The sequence below is a fragment of the Vipera ursinii genome (genome assembly GCF_947247035.1).
Source record: "Vipera ursinii genome assembly, chromosome: 7".
Classification (NCBI taxonomy): Eukaryota; Metazoa; Chordata; class Lepidosauria; order Squamata; family Viperidae; genus Vipera; species Vipera ursinii.
The window spans coordinates 51,612,317-51,626,058 of NC_139521.1; the positions used below are offsets into that span (position 1 = coordinate 51,612,317).

General features: G+C 35.9%; 1 protein-coding gene across 2 annotated transcripts in view; it reads right to left on the reverse strand.

The window, feature by feature from the left end:
* LRBA (LPS responsive beige-like anchor protein) overlaps positions 1-13,742 on the reverse strand; it is a 370,314-nt gene that overhangs the window by 188,911 nt on the left and 167,661 nt on the right. The window lies entirely within an intron of this gene.

Below are 13,742 nucleotides of genomic sequence, written 5' to 3' on the forward strand. Positions count from 1 at the left end.
AAAAATCCTTTTTTGTTTCCTTTTCCTGCTTTTAAATAAACTATTCCAGGAGAGTGAAATAACAGTTTATTCTCAAGCAAATCAGATTTGGTTTCTGTTTTTATGTAGCTAGATTTTTGCATTTAATTAAGAACTTCATGTTATGGTGAGAATACTGAAAGAATACATCTTAAAATTTACATTTATAAAAAGGTTCTACAACATTTGTTATTTTCCGTATTGTATTATTCAAATATGCATAGATCTTTTTAATATGGGCATATATAAATGCCAATTCCTATCATGAAAAAGTGTGCTATAAAACTGTACATTATCCATTAAAAATGGCAATTCAAGTATGTATTCATATCTAAGATACAAATAAATATGTAAAATAATAAAAGCCTGCAGAATAACACTGAGATATACTGCCAACATCTACATTCCCCATTACAAATATTATTTATAAAGAAATAGCTACTGTAAGAATGTAAGCAAAAATTACTTTCTATATTATCATTTCATGAGGTAGTAATCATTGCACATATGTCTTTGAAAAATAAATAGCTCTGATTAATTTACTGATTGTAAATGAATACAGACTCACAATACCATTGATCTTCTTATTTAATCTCCAGAAATATAAGTTTATTTTTTGACAGTAAATGAAAATTTACAAACTTCTGCTCTTGTAAGCCTAAATGTTGAAAGTCCATGCTATGAAACCTAATATTCATGCAACACAATCTTAATTTTAAAAAAAATCTTATTTACTTTTTCCTGATAGTAATTCTCATTACTCTGTAAATTATCTGCATTGGTGGTAAATGAAACACATACATTTTTACTATCTATAATATATTTATTTCACAAATTTAAAACAAAATCTTCAAGACTAGCTTGTAACTTATTTTGTAGGATTTATTAAGGGCAGGAATATGCATTAAAAAGCTACATTTGTGATTAATAATTTAAAATTTGCCACAGCAACTATGAAAAAAGGCAGATTACTACTGCCTCTGTGTGCATGTATTTGATAGTCATGAAACCTGGATGGATACTTCATCATTCTGCCTTTCTTCACTTATCTGTTAAAATTATTATCAAATATCAACTCAGATAGGAGTCTGAAATCACAAATTGTTCCTCATCTTCTGGGGAATTATATAATGGAGTCTATTAATCAGTATGGCAATCAGCACAAATAATACACTGTACTACAATATTGCTCAAACATGTTAAATTATTAAGGTCAAGCAGTCAGCTTTTTCTACTCTTAATGAAATTAATTTATGCTTTAGGACAGTTAAAATTACAAAAATTACATATAATCACAAAATAGCATATTAAAGGAACTGGAAATATATAAAAGGCACTGCAAAAGTATAGATATACTGTAGATGAGATATTTCTAGACATAGAAATAAGAATAGAGATTTTGATACCCCAAATACACAGTATAGGGCAGGCATGTCAAACTCGTGACATCAGGTGACATCGCACGACGTCTTACGAATTTTTCCCCATTGCTGGCAATGGGGTGGGCACGGTTTCGGCATGACGCATCCGACCTGTAGGCCGGCAGTTTGATATGCCTGGTATAGGGAGTCAGGTAAACAGTGCAATTAAAAAGTTATTTTCTCAGAGAGGAGGGGCAATGAGAAACATTCCCAAGATAACCACCCCAAAATTATCATGACTAAATATATAAGCAAACAGGAAATCTCATGTTGGACAAATAAACCAATATAATTACTTATCATTACATTTTTATTTGTTCCGTTCCTATGTTTACGAAATTCTAGCATTTTCATACTGGTTTTTATCAGCAGCACCTCTGTTTGGCACAGCACCACATTACCAGTTTCTTGTGAAACTGGTTTTTATTATCAGCAGAAAGGAAAGGACCATGGCTACAATTTTACAAAAAAGGAAAAGTATTTATAAGCAAAAATAACAAAATGCTATTTTCCTCTACACAAAAAGTGTAGAACATCTTTTATTTCGAGGCATAAAAATGCTCAAGAAGTAATCTAAGATTTTAGAGGAATAACCAGTGACCAAGACAAAACTAATATTTCATGGAATGACATTCCTAAAATGAATTAGTGCAATGCAACAATCCCTATTGCAGGATTAATTTAAAAAGCAAACTAAAACTTATATATGCGAAAGGCAATTCTGCAAAACTGAAAGTTCAGACCAGTAGCCTTAATAAACCACATGCTATAATGAAAACAGGAGACTAGTCTGGAGCTCATTTCACAAGATGCCTGTTCAAAGAAAAACATCTCTTGTTTCCTGGGCTGGAGGTTAAATACATCATGCAGGTAAAATGTTTGCTTATGCCTGGTCATGAATGTGAGTTTTATACCATCGAGGAAAGTGCCTGACTGACATGTCTAGAAATTGAAACTATCAATTATCCTCAAAACAAATACACTTGTGATGAGCATGTAATAATGTTATCTATGTATTATCCTTAGCTTTGTTTAAAGACAATAAAATAAGTGTCATTAACAAGCATACATGTTAGAGTAATATTGTTATGTGGGGTTATGCCAGTGATGGTCCATTAGAAATGCACTGCACAGAGAGCCAGGAAACTGAAGATAAATCCTTCTCGTGAATATATTTCCCTTCCTCTAGGAATGGTATCCTCAGATACTTCTATCCAACAGTAATTTCAGGTTATGCACCCTTTCCAGCTACATGACTTTAATTTTCAGCATTGGTTAAAAAAAAGAATTGCAGGTGCTCATAGTACTGAGTACCTAAAATGGCAAGCTGTTGAAGCAAAAATGGGTGGATGGAACTGTCCCCTTGAATACAGAGGTAAGGGCATTTAGACAAGAGGAATTACTAAAAACAAGTCATTAAAAAACTCAGAGCTAACAGTTTAGAACTACCATATGACATTTCAGAACTGGTGCTCATTTACAACCACTGCAACATCCCAAAGTCACCATTTGTGTTTTTCACAACTGGCTTCTGACAAGCAGAGTTAATGGAGAATGCAGAACTAAAATCACAAGTTGCAATCATGTGGTGTCTCATTTAACAACTGATTGAGAAATGCCATCATAAAATCATGGATACATGATTTTCTACTTAATGATCATAGCACTTAGCAATGGAGTTGCCAGTTCCTGTATTAAACTCCTAAATATTCTGCTTAAATGTCAACTTACTAATTTGTCTGCTAAAAGACTTAAGGTGCTGGTACTTACCTTTAAAGCCCTACATGGCCTAGGCCCGGGATATTTGCAGGACCGTCTGCTGCCAGGAACGACTTCCCATCGCCCAGTGCGCTCACACAGAGAGGGCCTCCTCAGGGTGCCGTCGGCTAGACAATGTCGGCTGGCGACCCCCAGGGGGAGGGCCTTCTCTGTCGGAGCACCAGCCCTGTGGAACCAACTCCCCCTTGAGCTCCGGATGGCCCCGGATCTCCGGTCCTTTCGCCGCGGCCTTAAAACTTTCCTTTTTCATCAGGCTGACCTGGACTGACGACAGGGTTTTTTAAAATGTTTTTTTAATTTTTAATTGTTTAGTTTAACTTATTTATTGGGGCTGTTTATTTAATTTCTTTTAACTTTTGTATTGTTGTTTTTATTGTTGTTAGCCACCCTGAGTCCTTCGGGAGATAGGGCGGCATATAAGTCCCATAAATAAATAAATAAATAAATAAATAAATAAATAAATAAATAAATAAATAAATAAATAAATAAATAAATAAATGTAAAAACTTTACAAGATTTTAGCCATTGCCTCAGTCTCTGTGTATGTGTATGTGTGTGTATTATATAATAATCTCACTCCATTCCATTCCTAAATGAACGGATGGTGATGGCAAACCTTTTAGAAACTGAGTGCCCAAACTGCAACCCAAAACCCACTTATGTATCGTTGGGTGCTTGGGGTGTGTGGCCTATTGGGTGGGCGTGGCTGTGGTGGAAATGGCAGAGTGGGTGGGACTAAAAAGTTCAATTAGTCAATTCCAACTTTGCAAGATCTTTTTTTCCCTGCAAGAAGTTGAAACTGAACCTTTTTTCCCCCCATATGGCAGCGGAGGCCTAAAGCAAAAAGGTTTTATAAAACCCAGCTGAAGGCCTAGGACTGGGACTAGACTGCGTGTGCCACCACGGCTTTATAGTCTAACTTACACTCAGAAATGTATTGGAAACCAATGAAAGGTCCAAAGCACAGATGTAATATGCTCATGGCATCTAGTGCTAGTTAGAAGATTGGTTGTTGCATTTTGTATCTGCTGAAGTTTCTTTTTTATATATGGTTTTTATTAATATTTTGATAATAAGGTTATGATCATAAAATTAATATAAACTAAACATGGAAGACAATGAAAAAATAGAAAATGCAGGAAAAAAGAAAAAGAAAAGGAAGAATATGGAAAAAGAAAAGAAATATATAAAGTGATTTCCAACCTTCTTCAAAATAAGTATAAACCAATTTAATAACTCTTTACCACCTATTAGTTAAACAGATACCTTTTTATCCCATATTCCCATTGCCTATCTATAAGCAAATCCATAAACATCAACTTTCAATCCTCAAGGCAGCAAAAACTCCACAAAAGTTTGTTAGAATTTTGGACAAAATAACAAATTTTAATTTCATCAAATAAGCCAGTTTTATATTACTTCCTATTATTTCTAAAAGACATAATCTTCAATTCAATCAAATGGTGTTATAGGATTTGATTTTGTTTCAATTCTTCATTATCGTATTGCACAGATTTTTCCCCCCAATGCTTAAACAAAGCTTCTTTTATAGATCTAATAAGAAAACATTTTCCAGGTCATTATTTTGGCTTATTATTTGTATTTCCCTTTTAATTTTTAAAACTTCAGCCTGTTACTTTTGAATAGCCACCAAAGCGTCTTTTTCCAAATCATTATCTTGGCCTGTCATTTGTGGTTCTACTTTCGGTACTTTAGCTTGTCAGATAAAATTTATTCTACATCTGTCCTTTCATTAAGATCCTTTAAACACAGTCTATCTATATACATAGACATCACTACTGACAATATTGCAGGTAATATTTCTGGCTCCATTCTTCCAAGATTTTCTTTAATATTTCTGATCTTATAATGTATAACTTTCTTAGATCAAAATGCTATTTAGCACTTTATTTCAAAAATTTTAAGTTCTTATAATTAATTTTTCTTTTCTTCAGAAGTGAAGATAAACTTAGCTGATGAAGAGTTTTCAAACTTAATAGCTAAAAGCTATTTAGCTGAAAGCCACTAGCTTTAAGATGGCTAATAAGCAATTTCCAAAAGTGATTACAAGGTGTGGTTTGTAAACGTAATGAAATTTTAAAGGCTCTGCTATGGTTGCAAGCAACATGACTGTTCCTGTCATTTCCTGGCACCTAAGCCCATGGAAAACCACAGTCCTATTGCCTCTTTGTGAACAGAAACTATGAAAAGAACATGTGGGTGATTTCCTACCCTCTCCTTATCAGAAGAGGTTCTAAGGAACTGATTTACTCACTGGTTTCTTGGTCTTTGCCCTGGTTGTTGACTCTGTGTCTTTAGTTCACCATACCTCCCCTGGCAATTCCCCACTGTAGTTCCATGTGATCTTTAAAGTCACATAGAGCACATCGCAAAAGCCAAGTCTAATAGAGTAGTGAGTTACTGTCAGCTAGTCATGTTTTTGGAGTGATCATGAGATTGGCTTTTAAACTTTGAGTGGCAAGGAAATGCAACACCGTTTTGAGATTTCAAAGCTCTTTCAAAACATATAATTGTTTGTGTACACAATCACACAATTCTGATTTGGAAGCAGAGATGTAATTTATATTTTCAGCTATATTAGTCAAACAGCACACAGTCCCTTTTGTCAATTCAATCTTGTGTATCATCTGACCCATCCACTGCGATAATCAAGTTCGCAGATGATACAACTGTGGTGGGTCTTATTACAGGTGGGGATGAGACAGCATACAGGGTGGAGGTACAAAAACTATCCATATGGTGTAGTAACAACAACTTGCACCTCAACATCAGCAAGACGAAAGAGATGGTGTTAGACATCCAGAGAAAAAAGGAGGAACCTGCCCCACTTTACATCGGGGAGGACTGTGTGGAGAGAGTTTCTTCCTTTAAATTTCTGGGAGTCTACCTCTGTGAAGATCTGACCTGGAAAGTTAACACAACCCAGGTGGCTAGAAAGGCCCAACAGAGGCTTCACTTTCTTAGGGTCTTGCGGAAGAACAGGGTAGAACAACGGCTTATGACCCTCTTTTACTGGTCTACTATAGAGAGCGTCCTCTCGTATGGTATTGTGGTTTGGTATGCTGGTCTAACAGCCGCGGACAGGAAAGTATTACAGAGGGTAGTGAGCACAGCACAAGACATTGTGGGCTGTCCCCTGACACCACTGGATGACATCGCCAGGGCTCGTTGCCTTGGAAGAGTGAGGAAAATTCTCAGGGATGACTCACACCCTGGACGGTATCTCTTTACTCCCCTACCATCGGGTAGGAGATATAGGAGTATAGCCAGCCATACCAACAGGCTGAAAAACAGCTTTTATCCGTGGGCTGTTAGGCTTTTAAATGGGATACAATCTCTGTGAACTTATACAGAATTGACTTGGGAGGCCGGTGTGTGGTGTAGTTGGTTCACATGGTGTGGTAGGATGGTTTGTTGTCACTGTGTGTTGGGGGGAGGGAGCACGGGGGGAGGCTCAGCTAATCTCAATATACACATGTTGTACTTTGACAATAAAGGTTTATTATTATTATTATTATTATTATTATTATTATTATTATTATTATTTGTAGACCACTTGTTTAGAAAATTGCAGTCAAGTTATGCATGGATTGTATTATTTCTGTATTATTTCTGAACAGTACAATTATTATTGTATTATTTCTGCATTATTTCTGAACAGTACAAATGTTCTATGTCTAAAAGGAATGTTATATTTTATTATAAATGAAATTAACTGACCAACCTTTTTTCTAATTTAGCATACAACACTCTCAATTTTACCAAGTGACATTTAGAGGATATAGGATGTGATGGACAAGATCTAATTTAGAACTTTATTTCAGTAAATAGTCTGCTTAGCAAATCAGCTCAGACAATTTATGCAAATTTAGGCAAATTCTTTTTTCAACATCCCATTCTAGCCCTAGCCCTTGGAATGAACACATTGTCCCATATCAGAATACTAGACAAAACCTACCCTCCTTAAATGCTCCTCACTACTGATGTTTTTATTCTTCTCTAAAATTAGATAGCAGTTCACACCTTACAAAATGCCTATTGTTTAATTTTGCCCAAAGTGTGAACATCTATGTTTAAAAAAATTACATTTGCCTGAAACTAATTTTCCACTCTATAGAAGTACATGGAATGGTTCAATTTGTGCATGCTACATCTCTACAAAACTCACAGGACATATTACCTTCATTAGTTCTGTATTCTATCCAATTTGTGCCATTAAAGTGGTTTATGTGATGAACTCCCCACTCTTGCCATCAGAGGAAATTATGTCAGACAAGCTGCATTCTATTTCCAATTTTCTAAGGCTACATTTAGACAGAAGAATTCCCAGGCTGGATGCTGCATCAAGGTGTGTATCAGCTCCCAAAACTGCCACACCGGCATGACTGTTGCTTAGAATTCTGGCTATTAAAGTCCACACATTTTTTGAGCATCAGACTGGCAGAGACTGCTAGAAACAGCAGGAAGAAACACAACTCTTGTGGTTCTCACATACTATGAGTAAATCTTGGCTTACATATGTTTGTTTATTAGATAGATAAGAGGTGAAGTATAGAACTATTGTAAGAATCAATAGAATAAAAGAAATTGGGTGCAAAAATATTCTATAACAATGTCAGTTCTTTCTAGCAGATACAGAAAGTTTCCTGGGGCTATGCACTCTTATCTTAGGTAAGAAAATGGATTGTTCCCACTCAGTGACAACAATGACAAGAAAACTTTGCTCTAGTGGGAAATGCTTGGAGGTCTTCTCAAATACCACTCATATAAGTTCTTATGCTGCCAATACCATTATAAAATGGATGTTCTGAAATGGAATTTTCACTGTACCCAAGTAGTTAAGATGTTAGTTTTGGCTTCAAATTGCAATTTATTTTTCTATATTTATTTTTTTTGTACGAAAATATACAAATTATGTTTTTATTTGGTGAATGCTCTCATGCTCACTAAAGGATTCCATGGTCTTATATAGAACACGGTAGCTTATTCATTGAGACAAAGTGATCAGATATTTTAAGGATCTTAAAAGAAGTCAGGAATATGATTAAAGTAGCAGTCCAGGCTCGCAGAAAAATAATAAACCACAAGTATTTTTCTCAACTATACTTCAGTGTTGCAGATTGAAGCTACCGCAAGAAAAGAAGCAAACAAAGAAACATGTAGAAAAAAAAGACAAAAAGAAAAACAAATGCAAACTAACATCTCTGTTTCACTCCAGACTTAACTAAGATGGGCAAGATAAATAATAAGAGCTGTGACTGTTTAAAGAGCTGTTAAGCTCTGAACAGTTTCACTGAAATCTCATTAAATGTAAGAGGAAAATCCCCATAGTCCACTGAAAACTGACCCTGCCTGATATCAGTAGTGGTATATTTGCAAAGACAAGGCAGATCTGAAAGGGGGAAAAAGTGCTGCCAATATGGGATGCATTTAGTTGTAATAGCTATATGCTTTACCTATGTTTCTATTAACTATAGAAATTTAGGTAACTAAAATGATATACAATAGATAATAATCCATATCATGTTATGAAATAGAGAGATGTTAACCTCTCTAACTCTAGCGATTACATCGCTTCCTGAAAATGTCTTCAAATTATGATGCATTTTTGACATTAAAATATGCCATATTACAAAATACTTTTTTTCTACACCGTTTTGTTAATTAAAATGTTTAAGATAAATACTGATCTTTTTAAACCTTTCTTTAAAAAGGTTTATTTTATATCTTTTTATGTTCTTGCTTTATAGTCTTTGAAGTAGCTTCAAAGCTACTATATCAAGTGGAATGCAGCATTAAGGATTTTACGACACTTTGGTAGTTGAACATTTATTGTTTTGTTGAGAAATTGGAATCAGAAGCATGAAAACTTACTCCATTTAGCTTTTTTCTTTCCTACTTTTTTCCAATTTATGTTAACTTTTGATACTAGCACATCATAAATTTGAAATATGCCACTTTTAATCTTACTGCAGTGACACAATAATGCATTTTACACTTACATATGATCAAGAAAAGAATTAACATTCTTTATCATTTTCCAGCAGAGACAGTTAATACTCTGAGGCCACATTAATAGAATCTTCCTGCCATTGTAGAAAGTTTGATAGCACTCTTATTTCAATGTCTGATTTTTTTTCTTCCTTTTTGACAAAGATAAATGATTGCCATCAATCAAGATCCAATCGAGTACACAGAGAGTCAAGGAAATGCATCATTCTTTGCTGGTTTTCCTAGTATTTGTGCATTTTTTGCTATATTATTTTTATAGAATGATCAGAAAAGCAGCCGTAAGATAGATCATTTACACCCACTGTAAAATTAACTTTCATGAATAATGAGTTTTAAACCTCAAATAATGTATATGTTATACCGAGGTATTGCAAGATTTGATTCCTGGCTGGAGATTATGTAAATGATACTATATGACCTTTATCATTACAAACAGGACATGCAAAGTACATATAATTTCATACATCATTCTTAACGTCTTTTCCTAAAGGAGAAACAGTCATTTATAATGTTCACAGTAAGGTGTTAAGGTTACATGAATATGATGTGAAGTACAATGATAGTTTATACTTCTCTCTTTAACCTGTAACATAAGCCGTCCAAAACATACAAAGACCAAATGCATGCAGACATTTAAAAGCAATATTGCAAAGTATATTAGTTAACAATATTTTGTGCCTGAGCATCGTGTTACAGCTAACTTTAAAAGTTACATTTTCTTAAGAAGAAAAAAAATACTTAAACATATGTACATAGATATTCATCAGCGTGCTATTTGTGTTCTCAATTTTGCTAAAAAAAAATGAAGGTCTGCCTTTACATTTGAAGTTAATTAAAAGCATATTATTCAATCCATAATCCCAATAGCTGCAAACATATGACTGAATTAAGCCCTACTGAAAACCCTTTAAATGCCTAAGATAAATCTATCTGAAGGACCCTTTTTCAGTTTTACTATAGAGATACCTTCAAGATTGTTCTCTATATGCGCTCATCTGGTGAAAGTATGGGTTCATTTAGGCATGTATTCTCCTGGCCCATCTCTGTAAGGGAGCAGTTGCCCTGAATTACTGGTTGCTTTCCTATCTTCTTATTTGCAAGGATAATCACAGAGGCAACACTGGTGACGCTATCTCTGCATTTGAAAGTTTAGCAATGCCACAAGGCAGTATTTTGTTTTCAGTGCTATGAAAAGCATCAAGGGCTTTGATGCTCATTACAGTACCACCAATATGCTGATAATGCTACTTTTTAATAACAATTAATTATGAAAATGCGTATCTTCAGGATTATCATCAAAGCACAGTGAAATAATAGCTAAGCCAATAAAATGAGGTTGAATCCTTAAAAACCTGTGGAAAGTGATTCCTGGTTATGGGAATTTGACAGTCTGTGTTATCAGTGATTAACAGGATTGTGCTCTGTGTCTCCCAACTGGAACAAGAACATGTTACTTACAGTTATTCAGGACTCAACCTTCTGTGATAGATGCCTGCATTTTGCTAAGCTCCTCATGTGAAGCACATATCTTTTACATATATCATTATAATTTTAGTTGCTTGTTTGATTCTTTTTACCAAGGCCTTTCCTAAATAAATGTTTGATAATTGTTGTTTTTTTTACTTTCCCTTTTTGAATAAATTATTCTATTTACTGTTGTTGCATTTTAATATTTGTCATAAATTGTTTCAAGGTGTGATTGCAAAGGAAATGGAATATATCAAAATAAATCCATATTAAGATGGAGCACTTAGTAAATGGTTCAAAACTGAGCAAGGAATAAGACAATATTATATAATCTTTGCTTGTTTATTTAATGAATTTTTATCTAATGCATAAGGTGTGCATCTCTTATACTTTTGCCTATAGGTAATATCATATTGTTTGCTGAAAATCTTAATGATGTAAAGCAAATGCCAGAAAGCATGAAAAACCAAGGTAGTTGTTTAACAGTAAAATTGACCAAATGATTGTAAGTATATATAAATGGCAAAAACACAGAGCAAGTAGATAAATTTATACGCTTTTACAAAATACGGGAAAATAGATGGAGAAAGTTTAAGAGTTTTAAAAGTTCAAAGCCCTACACTGCCTGGAGCCAAGTTACCTGCAGAACCATCTTCACACCATTACATCAGCCTGTCTGGTCAGGGAAAGACGGTATGTTCCAGACCACATCAGTTAAAGAAGTTTGACTAGTGGGGTACAGGAAGAGAACCTTTTCTTCCACTGCCCCTGCCCTTTGGAAATTCTCCCCCTAGAAGCAAAGCAGCCCACTCTCCTGGCCTTTTGGAAATGTCTAAGTATCTGGCTCTGCTGGTAAAACAAGAAATAACAAGGTCAAGATCAAATGGGTGAAAAATTAACTGAAACAAAAATAACCAGTAAAAAAGTAGACTTGGTCACCTAGAATGAATGAGGATTCAAACAAAGTGTCAGCTTTTCTGGGAGAATGGGTGCCTTTGGCCTTGAAGAAGGACTCCATCTTTCCTCAAGAGGCCATCCTTGTTTCCAACAATTCTGAGAAATTATCATCCTGTTTCTAACCTTGCTTTTTGTTGAGACAGTGGTCAGACTGCAGTAATAGATAATCTGGGAAAGTGGATAATTGAAACTGTTTCAGGCCTTATTTTAGTATGGACAAATCACTGATTGTGCTTGATGATGGTCTTGGCAGTACTGGGATGGTGCTGGCATATCCATCCTTGGGCTCCTTGATCTTTCAGCAGCTTTCAATATTTCCAATTAGCTGTGATGGTTAAGACCTGGGGGCACCCATTCTGTGATGGTTATCTTCCTTTCTTTGTGGCCAGTCCCAGACAGTGTGACTGGTGAGTATAAGAGAGGCCTCTCTTAGCCCCTCCTTTGTGAGGTGCCATAGGTTTCGACTCTCTCCCCCCCTCCTATTTAATATTTATGTGAAAATAATGATTGGGGCTATCCACTGGTTCAGGATTCAATATCATCAATGTGCCGATGATGCTCAATTATATATTTCTTATAATGTCAGCCAAGTGATGCTATCAAGACTCTGTCAAAGCACCCAAAGCCTGTACACATGAAACCAGCTCTAACTTAATCATTTAAAGACTGAATGGCTGTGGATATTAGTAAACCTCAAGATATGGTGACTTTTCCATCTCTAATTTTGAATAAAGTTGCCGTTTCACATTTAAAATTTGTGACCAACGGGAGTATGGGATTCCTGAAACAGCAGGCAGAAACTGTAGCCTAGATTCTGTACACCAGTGTCCCCCGCTTCTTAGGTTGGGAAACCTTTCAGACAGTCACTCAAACCCTCGTCTTTTCACAGATGAACTACTATAATGTGCTCTATCTATGACAGCCTTTGAAGGTCATTTAGCAGCTTCAACTGGTCCAGAATGCACTGTTGTGGGTATGTAACAATATTGCTTTACTAACTGCAGTAGTTGCCATTATGCTTCCTGGTATAATTCAAGATGATGCTGGTTATCAGCAAAAAAACCCCTATGTGGTGTAGATTATTTAAGGCACCACATATCTTCCAGGGTTTCTGCCTGTCTGTTAAGATCTGGCAGAATTGGTGCATTTCTGGTCCCCTCATTAGGCAATGGCATTTATTGGGACCCAGGAAGCATCCCTTATCTGTTGCATTGCCTGTACTGTAGATGGAAATCTTTCCATAAACCACATATGGCTATCATATTAATCTAGTCATGGTGAACCTATGACACATGTGTCTAAGTTGACATGCCATGATATTTTGTGTGACACACCACAATTCACCAACACCCAACAACTATTTTTAAAAGCATTCCCTGTTCTTGCACAGTCTTCAGAAACTGTGGATGCCTCATGAAAATGGGATGTACTTTCTTCCGGTCACCAGATTCCCTGGAAGTCATTCAGCCTCTGGAGTCTCCAAAAATTGCACAAGAATGGGGCATGCCTTCATATGGTTTTCAAAGGCTGAAGAGGATTCTCCAAAGCTGCTCCAAAAACAAAGGCCTCATACAACCCTCAGATAGGAGTTTCAGGAAAGCTGCAGGGGCCTGTCAACAGAAAGGCAATACTGTCTGAAGGTAAGCAGCATGCAGCAGAGCCTGGGGAGAACTGGCCCATAGGGGCAATTGTGCCTCGGAGAACAGTTCAAGGTGGCCTTTTGAGTGGAAGTAGTAGCACTAGGGCTGAAGTCATAGCCTGGACCTTCACTTCACTTCACTTCACTTCACACCTGCCTCAGTGCTGACACTAAGTGCTACTGTTCAGGGTAGCCTAGATGGGGAAGGGAATAAAAAATTGTTCCTTTTTTGTTTAGGGGTGGGAACACAATAACAGAGTCGAGTTAGGCATTTTCCATATTTTTGACATACCAAGCCCAAAAAGTTTGCTATCACTGCATTAGCGGCATTCCTGGTTCTCCCAGGTTTGGGGAAGGCTGGATGTGGCCCTTGTTAGACATTTTTCTGTATGTATAGTACAATGTTTGTACGGTACATTTAAACACAC